The 16,060-nt window shown below is 40.9% G+C and overlaps 1 protein-coding gene across 11 annotated transcripts in view; it reads right to left on the reverse strand.

The window, feature by feature from the left end:
- The window catches only part of BACH2 (BTB domain and CNC homolog 2), a 350,221-nt gene that overhangs the window by 147,303 nt on the left and 186,858 nt on the right, over nt 1-16,060 (reverse strand). For 4 of the 11 annotated variants that reach the window (XM_064597884.1, XM_064597883.1, XM_064597885.1 and 1 more), the window contains exon 3: nt 4,187-4,335. The exons of the other annotated variants lie outside the window; for them this stretch is intronic. The gene's annotated coding sequence lies outside the window, so the exon portion shown is untranslated. The remainder of the gene's footprint in view (nt 1-4,186; nt 4,336-16,060) is intronic. 11 annotated transcript variants of the gene reach the window in all.

Here is a 16,060-nt window from a genome sequence, read left to right on the forward strand (position 1 = left end):
TGGTGATGAGGGGTAAATTATATTTCATTTGGAGTCTGTAAAACAGGCCTTATAATAATTTGAGGCCCCGTTGGAGGAGAATTATTTGCTATTAATTTTCTTCCATAGCTTTCCCTTTTTTCTACTAGGCTTCAGTCGGTGGCTATATTATAATCAAGTCCACATTCCCTGGTTTGTGCCTCAGCATCCACCATACTGATGAGGACCTGGTATGTCTCACAGCGATGCACACAGTGCCATAACCCCGTGCACTATGGGGCACTGTATACGCAGACTCATTCATGAACACACAATTCAGACGAACTGAGCAGTCCCATTACAGGAGCACAGGTAGGTACACACTCCTCCATCACAGTGAAACAGCTTTCCTGTATGTGTCAGTGGCATTTGGTAGCGATTACAGCTGTTTATGGCAAATTGCTCTGGTAGTTTCTGACAAACGTGTCCTTGCCCTGAGAGGAAACCCATCCCTGAGACTGAAGTACACATTCTGTAGATCCCTTGCCCTTGCCCAAAAGGTGCGGGGAAAGAATCAGGGCTGCGGGAGGTATGAGGGACACAGCTGTCAATTCTCATGCCACCCTCACAAGCTATAACAACCTTGTCAAACACTGATTAGTTATTCTGCACAGCATTCTTGGAAGGAAAGTGAGCTCTGGTAATCAGTTAAAAAAAAATCATTAATTAATTAATTTATTTTTACTGGGGTAAAATATACATAACTTTACCATTTTTTTTAAAGATTTTATTTATTTATTTATTTATTTGACAGAGAGAGATACAGCAAGAGGGAACACAAGTAGGGGGAGTGGGAGAGGGAGAAGCAGGCTTCCCGCGGAGCAGGGAGCCCGATGCGGGGCTCGATCCCAGGACCCTGGGACCACGACCCGAGCCGAAGGCAGACGCTTAACGACTGAGCCACCCAGGTGCCCCAACATTTACCATTTTTAAGAGTACAATTCAGTGGCATTAAGTACATTTACACTGTTGTACAACCATCGCTACTATCCATCTCCAGAACTTTTTCATTTTCCCAAAGTGAAACTACCCATTTAACACCACCTCCCCATTCCCCTCTGTTCCCAAACCTTGGCACCTATCATTCTATTTTCTGGCTATAAGCCTGACAACTCTAGACACCTCATATAAGTGGGATCATACAACATTTGTCCCTTTGTATCTGGCTTATCTCATTTAGTTTCTTCAAAGTTCATCTATGTTGTGGCATGTGTCAGAATTTTGTATCTTTTTAGGGCCAAATAATATTCCATTGTATGTATATGCCACATTGTTCTTATCCATTCATCTGCCGATCGACATTTGGGTTGCTTTCACCTTTTGGCTATTGTGAATAATGCTACAGGAACGTCTGTCCAAGTCTCTGCTCTCAGTTCTTTTAGGTACATACCCAGAAGTGGAATTGCTGGATCATATGGTAATTCCATGTTTACTTTTTTTGAAGAATTGTCATACTGTTTGGTATTTAGTTTGTTTTTTTTTAATTAATAAACTTTATTTTTTATTTTTTTTAAGATTTTATTTATTTATTTGACAGAGAGAGAGAGCACGCACAAGCAGGGGGAGTGGCAGACAGAGAGGGAGAAGCTGACTCCTCACTGAGCAGGGAGCCCAACATGGGGCTTGATCCCAGGACCCCGGAATCATGACCCGAGCCGAAGGCAAAATGCTCAACCAACTGAGCCACCCAGGCGCCCCAGTAAACTTTAGTTTTTAATGCAGATTTAGGTTGAGCGCAAAATTGAGTGGAAAGGAGAGAAGGTTCCCATGCCCCTTGTCCCCACACAAGCATGGTACTTTTACAGAGATGCTCGGTGCACAGTGATGGCAGGGAGTGACCTAGGCAGGTTCTGCCGCATCTGGCAGGAGCTCTCCGTGCGGAGTCACCTGAGGCAAGTCACCTGGGTGTCAGAGCAGCCTTCTTCCCTCCCCAGCCTGTACTCATGAAACTGACTGACATTAAAGGTCATCCCTACAGGAAAACCTGAGGTGTAAACATGGACACTCACAGACGCCAAAGCAGGAAGGCGATTAAGGAGCATTTGATCCAACCTACTTCTTCCATAACCTGGTGAAGATGCTTCATACACTGAAAACCTCGATTCCAAGAATGCCGTGCAGAATAATTAGTGCTTGACAGAGATGTTATAGTTTGTGAGGGTGGAGTAAGAATACATAATTACATCACTCACAACTCTATCAGCCCTCTTACCAGCACTGTTAGGCTTTGGGCAGCGCCCAGAAGACAGCTCTGGATTAGTTTCTTACAGAACTCTTTCATCACACCTTTCATCACACACTTTTTTGCCTAATTTATCTGATTCTGTGATTTTCATTTTAAATACACGCACTTAAATCTATAACCAGGATTTTTGGCTCTGCCAATGGGTAGGCAATAGATAAGCTCCTTCATTATGTCTGCTTTGGAACTGCTTTATTAACAGTGATAATTCTCAATTTCTGTGAGTTCTAATAAAAGAACTGTACGTCCTAAGAGCTACTCTGAATGAACATTTTACCATACCAAGTAAAATGTTATAAATCACAATGCTATCCACAGGTTTAAAATGCCCAGAAATTTCTCATACATTTCCTGGACAACATCACTCATCCTATTTTTATACTCATAGCAACTCAATGAAACAAAAGAAAAATGTTTAAAATTCTTACAATGAAAGCTAGAAATATACAAAATGCATATATATTCATAGGCACATATGTACATTTGCATGTATGCTCACATATATCCAAATGCACATTTGTTGAGCCAAAATCTTCCACTTTTTTCCATTAACATGGAATAAATTGTTCTTGTCCTCAGTGGAGAGGTGATTGGCTTATTCCAAAGCTAACACTAATCCTCAAACTATGTCAGTCCTGAGAACTTAAAACCCCACAAAAACCTGGACTTGATGACTTGGACTATTTATTAGGGATGCGCCTCTCTTCCCACATGTGGTTTGTAAATCAAGTCCCATCTAAGTGTATGAGAGGAAAGGGAAGACTAGGATGATTCACTTTGAAAAGCAGCAATAGATTTCTCAACCCAGGAGAAAAAAGGATTTTCCCTTTTGAGTATCTAAAAACATGATGAGCGTGCCCGCAAAAGGACCGTAGCTGTCATTTTCGCCTCACACAGCGCAGTTAGTCACCCTCGTTGAAATCCGAGGGCAAAGAATGACTGGTACTATTGACTTTAAAGTGGCACAGAATAACGGCACCTACTTGGCTGGACTTTCAAATGTGAGTGCTGAGAGGACCTTAAAACTCTCTTTTTTTGAGATGAGTCAATCTATTCAGTAAAGCACTAAATAGCTTACTTTAGTGGCATTTCATACTGAATATTTAATACATTTTTCTCCCTTTATCGCTCATCCTTTCAGTTACACTGGAATTAAAGCAGTGATTCTCAAAGTGGAGTCCCTGGACCACCTGCCTCAGTACCACCTGGAAACTTGTTAGCACAGCACCTTCCAGCCTGCCCCAGGTCTGCGGAATCAGAAATTCTGGGCATGAGGCCCTTCAGCCTCTGCTTCTCCCCTTGCTTGTGCTCTCTCACTCTCTCAAATAAATAAATAAAATCTTCTTAAAAAATGAAAAAAAAGAGAAAACTCTGAGTATTTCTATGTGTCTGAAAAGAATACTGGTCCACAATCTTCATTCCCAATTCTGAATCCAAAAGCATTCCAAAATCAAAAGCGGTTTTTTTTTGTAATTTCTTTGGTAGAAATACCTGGCTGGAACTAACGTGAGATTCTATTTTATCCAATTTAATAAGAATATATCTGTTCTGCTGCACTTGTCCAGGTTTTTGTGGGGTTTTAAGTTCTCAGGACTGACATAGTTTGAAGATTAGTGTTAGCTTTGGAATAAGCCAATCACCTCTCCACTGAGGACAAGAACAATTTATTCCATGTTAAGTGCAGCAGTGTAAAGCTGTCCTTTAACAAGCACTCTAGGTGATTCTGATGCAAGTTAAAGATCCACTGAATTAAGGAGCCTCCAATATGCAGATTCTAATCCCTGCTCCCTTCCTCAATTAGAATTTTCAAGATACTTTGTTAAAAGAAAAGTAACCCATGTGGGTTTAGGCTACTTGCTATTATCATCTAAGAAAATTCTTACCATTGTTTGGTTTGAGGAAAGAGAAACCTTGGTCAAAACTTACATGTAATTTTTCCAGGCTCTGTGCTGGCTTCGAGTCTTAGGATGCAGGGAACCGGGCGAAGGGAGAGATGAGAAGGCTACAGCAATCCATTCAGGCATGGACCCCAAAGCTTTGCAGAGTAACCTTGTGACAGGTCAGTGAGTGTCCACCTGAATGGGGCGGAAGAGCTGTCCATTAGCAGAGTAAACCTCGCACCTTAAGGTTTCTCCCTCCCTCCTGCCATCCTGCTAACCATAAATAGAATATGATAAAATAGCCCATAGTATTAATGCCTGGGCTCAACCCTATTCCGTGAGTATTTCCTGAAGGTGAGCATCCCTAACTGGGGGCTCTTTTGAACCCAAAAGCAGTTTGGAGATGGGTCAATGTCCAACCTCATGAATGTTTTTCTTTCAAAAAACCAGAACACCTTGGCTTAAGAGACATGTGTAACTGCAGTACCAGGAAGATGCAGGAAGCTAATGATAAATTCAGGAATTCTGACTGAAATGAGATGATTCTCTGATGCCTTAAATGTTTATTTTTAGTACTTTTTTCTGATGATAAATTGATACATACTTATTGTAGAACATTTGGAAAATATGGAAAAGCATAAAGAAAAAGTACCAAGAAACAGACTTAGTTGTTGAGAATAAATCAGAGGAGAGGTGGGGGGGGGGGGAGATGGGTGAAATAGGTGAAGAGGATTAAGGTGTGCACTGTTGTGATGAGCGTCGGGTGATGTATGGAATTGTTGAATCACTATATTGTACACCTGAAACTAAGATAACATTATATGTTAACTAACTGGAATTTAAATAAAATTAAAAAAAAGAAAAAAGATTAACTATAACCTTGGCACTGATAAATCAAATCACTAATGATATTTTGTTGTATAGTTCCACAACCCCTTAACTGAAACTCCTGAGCTTCAGAATGTTTCAGAATTCAGAATTGTCTGGATTTTAAAACTATTTTGGTGCAACAACCATTTATCACATAATATTCCATCAGGGTCTGGAGCAGCCATATTTCATAATATTTCTGCAGCAGAACAGATATATTCTTCTTAAATTGGATAAAATAGAATCTCACATTAGTTCCAGCCAGGTATATCTACCAAAGAAATTACAAAAAAAATGCTTTTGATTTTGGAATGCTTTTGGATTCAGAATTGGGAATAAAGATTGTGGACCAGTATTCTTTTCAGACACATAGAAATACTCAGAGTTTTCTCTTTTTTTTCATTTTTTAAGAAGATTTTATTTATTTATTTGAGAGAGTGAGAGAGCACAAGCAAGGGGAGAAGCAGAGGCTGAAGGAGAGGGAGAAGTAGGCTCCCCGCAGAGCAGGACCCTGGGATCATGACCTGAGCCGAAGGCAGACACTTAACTGACTGAGCCACCCAGGTGCCCGGATAATTTTGTTTCTATTTTTCATTCAATGTTAAAACGACTGTGAGCATTTCCCCAAATTATTAAAAACACTTCAAAAACATGTTTTTCAATGTCTCTGTAATATTATATCCCAAAGAAAAGAGTTTTATGTAATGATTTCATTTTGGGAATTATAGTTTTTGTTGTTAATGCAAATAACACTGTGAGGGATATATCTGAATATCACATGGTCTGAATTTCTGAATACTATCTTAGGTACATCCTAGAGAAAGAATTATGGGGTCAACTGGTATGATCTTTAAGGGTCTTGATGATTTCCCAGAAAAGCTATACCAATTTACACTCCTAACAGAGCATGAGTGCCTGGTTAATTTGTTTCATTATCCACATTATCATAGGCATGGAAAAAATACACTTGCCTCTCAGACATCTTAACAAAGCTCTGATCAATGATAATCATACCTAGGAGATTTTATTTTTGTTTTTCTTACACAGAAGATAGTGAACAGCTCACTGTCTTTCACATAACAAGAGAGAATGGGATTAACGTGAGTTTACCATCAAATGGAACCTCATTAAAGCAGACTGAATCAGATCTGAGCAATGGAGGAGTTGTCACTCGTCCATGGGGTCTTAACTTGGAAAAAGGTATGGGGGTGGGTATGGAAATAATTCACACATCATCATAAGAAGACAGACGATCAGATGCTAATTATTTGTGGGTTGATAAATTCTGTTTCTAGGCTACTGAGGACTTGTGTTTCTCTTCCTTTTGGTGTTTTTGTATTTCTTGGACATTTTGCTGCTACTCAGCATGGCCATCAGGGAGCAGAAAGAGATGTGAAGACAAAATCAAATCAGACAAGCTCATAATAATGAGTGCTAACCCTTATGAGTGCTTACGATGTGTCACCTCTGGTCCTGGGTTCGTTGTGTGCATTATCTCATTTACTGCTGAGTGCACTGGTTTAAAAACTGGTAGCTGCAAAGTTTGAAAGTATGTGCTCACTCATCAATCACCCTTCTACCCTAATAAGTTTGGAGGAATTAGAAGTTTGGAATTTCAAAGACCTATTCAAGCCTAGGGTCTTATTACCATGACTCCAAGTCTGGTTATAAACCACAAACCTTACCTTTATGTTTTTTTGATCAGCACCCCCTACAGCAACTACACAAAGCAGGGGAAATGACATAAATAAAATCCAAGAAAACTCTAGATAATAATAAACATTTTGAAGGTCCTATATGTAGAGGAGGGAGGCCATATCTCTTAGAGTATGATAGGAGTCTGCTCTGTAACACAGAACAGGGTACATGCAGAGAAGACACGAAGATACACACATAATATATATTTCAAAAAACAAACACACAAATACATTCTTCCCAGATGTGACTACAAATTGGTAATGATAACGTCAGGACTTACAACCTCAAGTTTCTTTCCATTTATAGCTTTGTCTGATAATTTTTCTTTCTCTTTTCCCCTTATATTTATTTAAACTTATAGGATAATTGGTTTAGAGAATGCCATCATTTTTATATGCTAATAAAAGAAAACTGAAGAGATACCTCTTTATTATATAGAATGAAAATAACATCACTCTTTTCCTTATCTATAACTCAATTTCTCCATAGTAGAATGTAATATATTCTATAAAATGGCTGAGGTTCAGAGAGAGAAACAAAGAAACACACACAAAAAATCCCATTTTATTTTGGGAGTGTGTCAAGTTGATCTTCCCAATAATCTTATCTTAGTAAGGGATGTTTCGATCAAAATGATCAAAAGACCAAAAGACAAAAGATGTATCAAGAAGTGAATCATTTCCTACACTGTGGCGTCTCTTTATAATTTAAATAACATTCTCCTGACAGGTAGGTGTCAAGTGAGTAGAATGGCTCCTACATGATTTTTCTTTGCCACAATCATATATGTAGCTAATTTTGTAAGTATACTAGGACTATAGGATGTGAAAAATAAAAGCAGTAATAGAGGAAATGACCCCTCAAAGAACATACTTTGCTTTTTCCAAAATGCCTAATTGCTTAAGGGAAAATACAAAAAATAAAATAAGCCACTTACTAATAACAGAAATGATTACCAGAAGCTCTTTATATACTCAAACTGCACAACTAACATTTCTAAAGCTAATTACAAATTTGGATTCTCTCATTTTAAAAATACACTTCGAAGCAGCCCACTTCTGTTTTAATGCTGAACCAAAGTCTGTGCAATTGGCACATTATCAAAGTAAAAAAAAATGCGTCGTTTGAACAAAGTTACCACTTTCAATGTCACTAAATCTTGAACTTCAAAATACCACAAGCTAAAAACTAGTAATACCATGTGGTTATGTTATCTTACATTTACAAAAGAATTTATAGTTTCCCAAGCCCTAAGAGACTGAGACGTCTGTTATCACAGCAGCTCTGTTTTCTTGGGGAGGTCATTCGCTGCCTCTGAGCCTAACACCTTTCACAGGTTCTTGGGAGGAATGTATACAAAAGGGTATTTGCAAACTGTAAGACAGATGTAAATTGTGGGGTATCATTATTCTTTTTACTAGCAACTCTCTGAGGCATAAAGCTATTAATCCTCATTTCATAGCTAAGGAAACTGACAACAGGAAGATGTAGCAAAAAAAAAAAAAAAAGTACCAAGTTAGGAGATTAAAGTTTTATCTCTAAATTGGCCACAAACTGTCCGGGTGACTCTCTGTGACTTGTTCTTTCAGTAAAATGAATGGGTAGGATAAGATGATTTTAAGGTCTTCTTGAAGTCAATGGTTCTGTGATCTGGGACTCAGCCATGGTGGTGATAAGGCCGCCCTTAGAAAAAGTCTTTGGGGGCAGTCCCTCCTGGAGGCTGTGTAGCACCCATTAATCTGAGGCCTCCAGTGCTGGGGTGGGGGGTTCCCTGAGCAGTCTCCGAGCCCCCGGGATGGGACTGGCATTAGCTAACTCATTTTGCTGGATTAAGGGGAGGGTGGAGGATACTAGCTGAATGGCCAGGGCCTCTGGGCCACAGGAAGTAGGTACTGGAGGAGACTGAAACATCAGCTCTTTATTAATTGGTACAGATATTTCACATACTAACTAGTGTAGTCAAATAAGTCTATACCACCATAATGTCAGTCTTGCTACAGCCCCACTGTTGTTTGGCTTTCAGTTTCAAAGAGATAGCCAGCCCCCTCTGTGGGCCACCCACCTTCCTTGACTGAATTCCTACAGTTTTGGGGAGAGAGACATGAAAGGGCTATATCTGGATCATGAGTGCACATCATGGTCACACGGGAATTTCACTTTAAAAAGACTGGAGCCACCCACTTAGGTCTCTACTAATGATATTCTACCAGCACTAACACAACTTTCTGTGATAATGAAAATGTTCAATATGTGTGCTGTCCACTATGGCAGCCACCAGCCACATATGGTTGTTGAGTACTTAATACTCAGTAAGTGCAACTGGGCAACGGAGGAACTGATTTTTAATTTTAATGTATTTAAATTCAATTTGAATAGCCACACATGGTTACTGGTTACCTTATTGGACATTGCAGCTCTAGGCTGCCTTACATACTAGTTTTCTTGGACATACTTCAGACCCCAGAAGCCCACTGGACAATACCCATTCAAGAAGTTTTTACCGGCCTTCTCCTGGGTGCTGGGCACCATTTAAGTGTCTTAAAACAATGGTGAATGAGAGCAATAGACACTTCCTGCCCTCATGGTGTTTCTGAGCTAGACTGATTTCTGAAGACCTCACAAAGCCTTGAAGTGGTTCACAGGACTGTGCTTAGGAAAAGGTGGGTGAGTAGATATGGTAATGCTACACTAAGCATGAAAGCACAGCTTTTTCATTTCTTCATAGTTACTGTTAGAGAAGCTGGGGGAAAGTTTAAAAAGAGATAGTTGAATGGTAACTATTCATTCACTTACAAGTAAAGTAACATATCCCAGATATGGGAAATTATCTGTAATTCCCTCTTGCACAAACATAGATTTACTTAAGAGAAAAAGTCAGAGGGACCTGCATTCTTAAACCCAAGAAAAAGTAAATGGTATTTAATTACAGCAACAATCACAGAAGTACAAGTGGATCTGGAGCTGCAAGCAGCGGGCAAGGGAACATTTATACCAATTAGCAGTGAAATGATCAGGTTTTCTAGAAGGTACCTCCTGTATAAGTGAGGCTGATTGCATCTTTGTCTCTACAATTCAACTCCTAGCGAAGATTTTCTTAGTGGTTTTAATGGGATGTGATGAGCAAAACCCTATTTGCTTTTTCCCAGGAAACTACAGGTGGAGGTATTTTTATCTACATCACAAACCTAACACTAAAAACATAAATTCTAAGAAACATAAAAGTGGTTTGGTTTAATGCTTTTCCAGTTTCCAAAACTGCCTCCCCTGTCCTTCTGTTGTCAATTCTTTCCTATCCTCACCACCTCTTCTCACCTTACTGAAATTTAGAGTGATAGAAAGAGAACAAAACAAAATATTGAGGATTGGTTTATGTTCTTGTTTGAACCTGAATCCAGGTTTGCCTAAATTTAAAAGGACAAGGGACATCATACTCTTGGATACAGGGTTTTTAAGTTAATTCTCTTCACTGTATTATCACTTGAGGCAAAATACTTACTGGGTTTTGCTTAGTATCCCAGCAGGGCTGTACTTGGATGGTACCATCGAGCCAACCTGACCGCCCAGCCTTAAAATGCCACTCTGGTCCCCTGCCCCAAGTTGGACTACTGATTTTGGGGGCTAATAAAGGGCTCTAACACATCTACACACACACAGAGGCACATTCCCATCACTTTTTCTCTCTGGTTTGAGTAGAAAGATAAATTACAGTGCTGGGAAAACAAAACAAAAAGAGTTCAAAACTTAGTTCCAAAAGTACAAATTGCATTTAGAGACCATCATCTGTAGAAAAGGTCAAATCTCAAATGTTCCACTGGCCTCATGCTATGTAAAATACTCCTAAAAATTTGGTGACAGCTTTCGCAATAAACATGTAAACTGAGAGTGGCCCTGGCATCCTTATTCATACTCAGAAACACTAGACTGAGTAGTCACACACCATTTTATGGCCAGAAGGGTTTTAAAAAGAAAGGGGTTAATTTTTTGGAAACTACAGAGATGAATTTTTAAAAACTACATTTCAAGCAACTTAAATAGTCACTTGTATATGGCAGAAGACCTTTGAATCATAGATCTTGTGGCTTTTGTGTTTTGCTCTACTGGCATGGGAAGGTGATGCAAGGAAATGTGTGTTTTTTTGTTTTTTTTGTTTTGTTTTTTTTACTACAACACAGAAAGACGCAGCCATTTCAGACAGGATGGAGAAAATTAAGATGAAAATGTCTCTGAAAGTTTCCACTGACACGTTTCAGGTGCTGGGACCAAGTTATTCTGGTTGGAGAACGAAAGCTAGAAAATTCACTTCTTTGATATTCAACATGTTTATGTTCCCAAAATATGATGGTTTGTCCAGATGTTCACCTCTCTTATAAAAGGATGGTGCTATTTCAGAACCACTTGCCATTGACAATTCAGAAAAGAAAAAGCCAAAAAGAAAACGAGTGTTGAAAATACACAACCTGAAATACTTTGGGGGTTTCTGTAGGCTTTATATTTAAAAAAAATACTGGCCTGTATTTACACATAATCATAACAGTAAGTTCCATTTGCTGAAAACTTCTGTGTGCTGGGAACTACGCTAGGAATTTTACAGGTATTATTAGCTCGTCTGCCAGGTGAGAGCCATGATGAATGAGAGAACCATGGCTCAGAGAGGGTAAATGCCTTGGCTAAGGTCACACTGCTGGAGAGGAGATGACATGCAATCTGGATCCACGTCTGCTTGACCCCTTTCCTAAGCAACACTACCATCCACTATAATTTGGGGAGACTACATCCCTCTTCCCAAAGGAAACATGATCAATCTTCCACGGGCTACCAGTAAAATGTCAAAGTAACCTGACAAAGCTGCGGGTCCTACAACAATTTGATTATTTATATAAAAAGAATTAATTAACTTGTTAGTACTAAAATGATGATATTTTACACATTAGAATTAAATTAGAATTAATTAGACTTAAATAATCTTTTTCCATTGCAGTCTCTTTAAATAAAAGTACTACCGGGTAGCTTATTAAAAAATGACCCAGATCACTCTCTAAAGGTGAATTAAAGCACAGGATACCTGTCCTTAGTCATGGGACACGGCAGTGAAAACACCGTATGAGGAATCTCACTCTGGGTCTCAGTCTCAGAAGAGCATCACCATTCTTGGCAATGCCCAAGCAGAGAATGCCCGAAGCAGGCTCTGATGTGCCATTTAGGGTTCAAGTACCATATTTTCCATCCTTATGTCAGAGATCATCCATGAAATCACACAGTCAATGACTAAGTTCATGTGCAAGAATGCAAATGTGTATGCCTGTTGGGGCTGCCTGTCAACTTAGTGAAGGGCAGTCTCTTGAGAACTTGGATGGGCCAACATTGCCTTGACTTCTCCCAGGTTCCATACTTGGTCTGGGCTATTTGCTTCCTTCCCCTTATCTGAGAACTTCAGCTCTGCCTGTGCTCATTTATCAGCCAGAAAAACCTGCAAAGTCCTACCCCTTTTGGGAGCTGCAAGTGCCTGTTGCCCTCATCTGTCAGGGGCAGGTGCCCCTTGACTTCCAAGCTGCACAGGTGTGGGTGCCAAGCAGTTCTCACACAAGGCAAGGTGCTGGTGGGCTGTCCCCAAGCGAGGCTGGCGAGGTCCACATAGAGCTCACTGCAGGTCTGAGGGCTGCAACAAGTTTGGCCAAGGACCCTGAAGACAGGTGAGGCATATGTTCTTCAAGAGGGGCATGATAAACCTTTTTAGGAAAAGGCAATACCATTGACCCACTTGTTCCAGCTAAAAAACTAACAGAATAGGTTTCTTAGCTTTTCCTCTCTCCCTTCCTAACATCTAATCCATCAGCAAGTGCTGTTGATTCTACCTTCAACTTCTAACTCCAGTCTGTCTACCCCTCTCCATCTCTACTCCCCTAAGTCACCATCATTTCTCACCTGGTCCACTGCTATTGTCATGGTAACTGGCTTCTGTGTTTTCAGTTCCCGCTTGGCACTGAAAGTCCCCAGGATCACCCCAGGTTGGATGACTTGCTAGGAGGACTCACGAGACTCAGCACATAGTTGTATCTATGCTTTGGTTTATTCCAGCCAGATCTCATCTGCTTCCAGCTCAACGGGGGTTGACTGGAGACTCTGGCCATACACCTGCCTTCACCATCCCCTCCGGCTGCCACCTGCACCCTCATAATCCTCTTCTCCCCCTGCACACACTCTGCTTCCTGCCGCTTTTTCCTCACAGGACAAACTCAGCTTCTCTCTCTGGATCTACAGTCTGTACGTTCCTGCCACCATCGGCCTCGTGTAAAAATCAATTGTGCTGAATCTTGCAGTGGTCATACACCCTTCAGGGAATCTGGGGCTGTGGCTCTGAATCCCACAGTACCCACAGCCGCGCGGCACGATCAGAGCCAACTCCAGTCTTGCTGCAGCGTAGGCACAGCACCCATCCTGATGCCCACCGCGAGGCCCCTCACCCCCAGCCCTCTGTCTTGGGCCACCTCAATCCTCTCTCCTTCTCATTCCCCTTTCTAAGCTTATGATGATTCTTTGCAGGCTGAGGAAAAGAAAAAAATAGGGAGCCGAGGACAGCGAAAGTCAGAAGTGGCAGAAGCTGCTGTGTGTAAACACAGGGGACAGCGGTTGTCCCGATGGATTTGACCTATTTTTGTTTGTTTGTCTGTTTCACAAAGCAGGGATCAGCAGGGCTAAAAGGACCTTGGAGATCACAGAATTCCACCTCCTCCTTTTTTAAAAATTTTATTTTAATATGTTATGTTAATCACCATACATTACATCATTAGCTTTTGATGTAGTGTTCCATGATTCATTGTTTGTGCATAACACCCAGTGCTCCATGCAGAATGTGCCCTCTTTAATACCCATCACCAGGCTAACCCAACCCCCCACCCCCTCCCCTCTAGAACCCTCAGTTTGTTTCTCAGAGTCCATAGTTTCTCATCCACCTCTTCCTTCTACTGATGAGGAAACTGGTGTGAGGAGAGCATGGGAAGGGGAAAGCAGCATTTAGGGAGGGCTTATCATCTGTGTTGGATACACGTCTCAGGTCCCACGGCTGGCGAGTGAGGCGCAGGGTTGGGACCATATGCTTTCGCCTATTATTTATACACTCATATCACACAGAGGAAAGGGCTTATATTTAACACATAAAGATACTTGGAATGCCCATCTCAAAAGGTAAATGGTTTTCCTTCTGTATCATCCAATATGTATTTTTAGTGCAGTAAAACATATAAAACATAAAAGTTACATTTTAATCATCTTGAAGTGTACAGTTCAGTGGAATTAAGTACATTAATTTTGCTGTGCAACCATCACCATGACTCATCCAATACATTTTGAAGAGCATTTTCTGGGGCACCTGGGTGGCTCAGTTGGTTAAGCACAAACTCATCCCAGCTCAGGTCTTGATCTCAGGGTTGTGAGTTCAAGCCCTGAGTTGGTCTCCACGTTGGGCGTGGAGATTACTTTAAAAAAAAAAAAAGTGTTTTCTGCATAGTAAATTCAAAATGAGACTCAAGAATGCCCCCCCCCAAAAGAAGGAAAAGACAGAAAATAAATTTTGGGGGTTATATTTCATCTAACAAAACCTTTCATATATAGTAGGTTCTCTGTGACATATTCTCCATTATTCTCCCAGTCTTGAAACCAGAACTCTGAGAAAGCTGGTCGCCGGGTGAAAAGGTAGCCTTTGTTGTTTCTTGAGGTTCTATACTAGTTGTATCTGCTTACAAAAATGTTATGCAACCCAGGAAATCACAGCCTTCCATGCCTCCTCCATAAAAGGACAAGTAAAACAGTATTTCTTGGAAAGACAGGCATTTACCAACGTGCTGCATCTAGATGGAGCTGTCTCTGCCGCTCCAGTCTGTTTCTAAGCAGGGTTTAAAAGTGTTGGCACAGAGCACAAAGAACGTCCCTCAGCTATTCAGCATTTAGTTCAATTCCACAATATATTTAGCAAGATTTCTTTCTTTTTTTTTTCCTTCCTTTCTTGGTTTAATGACCTCAAATGTACCAACATCCTGTCTTACCTAATCCCCTAACAAGTTCTATCAAATGCCAGGACAGACTCAGACAGCACTGCAGGCAGTGAGATCATTCACTAAGAATTCATTTTTATTCCAAAAATTAGGAGTGCCAGACCATTTAACACAATCTATCACACAGCCAGAAAATTAGCCTGGCACTTTCAGAGAACATCTAAACTAATTTTTTAAAACCTCCTCCTGCCATAGGTCCTTTAACAACCCGATGACTTTCTCCCCAGAAAAAGATGCATACATACAACATATTTCCACATTTTGGGAGGGGTTCCAGGAATCCCCTATGAATCCACAGACCCTAGCTAGAAATGAACTCCAAAAGAGTTCACTTTGTCTACAGCCTCAGTACTGGGTCCCTAGAGCATCCCAGGGTGACCTCCTTTGGTAACACTTTAGTCTCGAGGTGAAAAGGACTTTTATTTTGGCTTCAGAAACATTCCCACCTGGCTTCTGGTCAAACTCACCATCGACACGGCTACGTCTCTCACCAAGTCAGCTGACTGCTCTGGGGACACTCTTTTCTTTCTTTCTTTCTTTCTTCTTTTTTTTTTAAAGATTTTATTTATTTATTTGAGAGAGAGAGTGAGAGAGAGAGAGCACAAGAGGGGGGAGCGGGAGAGGGAGAAGCAGACTCCCTGCTGAGCAGGTAGCCCAATGTGGGACTCGATCCTGGGACTCCAGGATCATGACCTGAGCCGAAGGCAGTCGCTTAACCAACTGAGCCACCCAGGCGCCCAGGGGGACACTCTTTTCTCTCAGTGGTCCATGACGAGTCTGCTCTACCCTCATGTTCCTGGGTTCTGTTCTTCCTTTTGCTCTCATGGATCCTGCTGTCCCCTTTCTCTCCCTGTCACTTTCTTTGTTGGCCCTTTGTGGCACTCTTATAATGAAAAAAATTAGACCTGACTGTTTTCTTTACCATAAAAGTAACAATCTCCATTTTGTATTTAATTCCTTTGCTTTTTCTCCAAAAGCATCCTTCAGCCTTTCATCCCTTCTGCTCCTGGGAACAACCAGCCCAGCATGCTGAGCAGCAGTCCCTATGGTCTCTGTCCAGCCGGGGAAAGGGCTTCTCCACCAGGAGCAGTGTGGTGCAGTAGGATGACAGTGAGCCTGAAGTCAGACAGATCCGAGTCCAGTCCCAACTAGCTAGCTGACTGACTTTGGCCACTAATTTAAATAAAGGCTCAGTTTCCCAATAGAAAATAATAGGGATGATAACAACTAATTTGCAAGGCCTTTTTTTTTTTTTTTTTTTTTTTTAAAGAATGATTAAATGAGCTGATTATAGACACAGTTCC

The sequence above is a fragment of the Mirounga angustirostris genome, unplaced genomic scaffold (genome assembly GCF_029215605.1).
Source record: "Mirounga angustirostris isolate CCGP_5_RB_7025 unplaced genomic scaffold, mMirAng1.0.hap1 SCAF_8, whole genome shotgun sequence".
In the NCBI taxonomy this organism is placed as follows: domain Eukaryota; kingdom Metazoa; phylum Chordata; class Mammalia; order Carnivora; family Phocidae; genus Mirounga; species Mirounga angustirostris.